The 1,966-nt window shown below is 43.3% G+C and overlaps 1 long non-coding RNA gene across 1 annotated transcript; it reads right to left on the bottom strand.

Annotated features, from left to right (window-relative positions):
* Positions 1-219: 219 nt before the first annotated feature.
* Positions 220-1,485, bottom strand: LOC102081572 (uncharacterized). The gene is made up of 3 exons (XR_269903.3): positions 1,445-1,485; positions 414-490; positions 220-324 (listed from the first exon to the last, which is right to left on the bottom strand). It is a non-coding gene; the product is annotated as an uncharacterized LOC102081572 (long non-coding RNA).
* Between the last annotated feature and the right edge of the window lie 481 nt (positions 1,486-1,966).

Here is a 1,966-nt window from a genome sequence, read left to right as displayed (position 1 = left end):
GAGACTGAAGAAGTCACTTGGATGAGTGACGAAACGTTTCTCCCACAAAACGCTACGTCCAGATGAACAGATTCAACTTTTGGAGAGTCTTTCTAAAGAAGTTTTCCTTTTGGACTCAAAAGAATCCCCTTACATGAAGATGGGAGAGGACTGTAGAGCCAGCTGACTTATCTACAGACTGCAGATGCTCAGTCAACGAGGTAGGGAAATCCCAGAAAGTGGCAATCATGAGAGTTTTATTACAGAAAACATGTCAGGTTGGGGGAAATGGAGAGTGAGCTGGTAGATATTCCAGAACTGAGTTTTTGATCCAGGAGAGATGGCCTAAGGCACAGGAAAGCCAAAATTGGTCACTGGAGAAAACAAGGGAAATACAAAGAACTAGAAGTTTCTGTAGGGAGACCAGGACGTACCGGTACTCCTGCTGAGGAGTATATACTCTTCACCATTTAAAGAGGGAGAGAGGGGGTCGCACCAGAGGAAACGAAAACTGAAATTTAAAAAAAATGGAGATGCACAGAGTAAGTAAATCTTCTAAATAAGACTGACAAGATTGACAAAATGAAAAAACCCCACAAAGTACAGAGTAAGCAAAAAAGAAAGAAAGTTAATCAGAAGCCATTAAGTTACTACAGAGAGAATTACCCCCTAAGGCAGAGGTTCCCAAAGTGTGGGGCCCGCCCCCTAGGGGGGGCGCAGAGCCATTGCAGGGGGGGCGCGGTATGAAAAAAAAAAGAAAAGAAAAAAGAGCGCTTGGACACTGTGGACAGGTTTTTGACGGGGCTCCCACACAAACGCAAAGTAGGAGATGAAGCATCGCCAAATATGTTTCCCACCAACTTCCTTCCAAGCCAAAGACTAGAAAATATGGTGAAGCATATCTTCCCTTTGGCTTCACCTGCACAAGTGCCAAAGTAGGTCTCCCCTGCAAAATTAGTTTCCCTGCGTCGGGAGCAGCGCTGGGCTCTCCAAATCACGGACAAACAGTATCCAGCAATGTTGATTTTTAGTTCACAAACACTTCTTGTAATGACTAACTACTCCTGACATTTTGGACATGTTAGCTCTTTATGCAGTAAAGTTACAGTGGGATACAAAAAATATCAGGCTGATCCTGCCACGATTTGTTCCCCTGTTCAAATCAGGGACAAACAGTATCCCACAGCTGTTTATGTGTTTAAACCCATTTTGCACAGAGAGACATTTTTTGAAAAATGTATTGACAGCAATGTTGAATATTATTACACAGGAAAAAAACAACTACACGTAAAATAATTACACCGTGACGCCTCTGCCTTTCTAAATGGAGGGACAGTAACTGTGTGTAAAACCTGCAGATAGTCAGATTAACAGTAACAGTATTTTGTCTCTATCTGCCATTCTGCAATTCATCTCATGTAAACAATAACGTGGCGCACAGCGTGACGTGAAAAGAGGCACATACCTTTGTCGTTGCGTGACGAACTCTGTAATCCTCGTCCACACGTAAACGCAAAAAAGGAGTTTTAAATAATCTCCGTTTTCGGTGAATCGCAACGCCGTTTACGTGTTGACGAAAAGCCCAAACGCATAGAAACAGCTGCGTTTTCAAAAATACCCGTGTAGGCAGGGCTGGACTGGGACAAAAAAATCGGCCCGGGCATTTTGACTAGAGACCGGCCCACCAGGATAGAGATTGAAAATGTGACGTCATTCAGGGGTAAAACCGCAAAGGATTCTGTGAACTTGTGGCAAGAGGTACTAGCGCACGCAGGCTTTCAATTGAACTCAGTTACACAGCGATAAAAAGAAACCCAAAAAATGGCAACAAGCTGTTGTATTATTAACTGCAATAGCCGGTCGCATGACAGCCACGGGAAGCCGACGGGTAAAGAGATCGTTTTTTTTTTTATCGGATGTCGTTGAAGAGAAATTTTTTAAGCCATGTTTCCGAAGTAAGAGCCGATCTGGATATACCAAATATAAC

The sequence above is a fragment of the Oreochromis niloticus genome, linkage group LG16 (assembly GCF_001858045.2).
Source record: "Oreochromis niloticus isolate F11D_XX linkage group LG16, O_niloticus_UMD_NMBU, whole genome shotgun sequence".
NCBI lineage: Eukaryota > Metazoa > Chordata > Actinopteri > Cichliformes > Cichlidae > Oreochromis > Oreochromis niloticus.
Note: the sequence above shows the minus strand (reverse complement) of the source record. Positions and strands in the feature narration are given on the sequence as shown.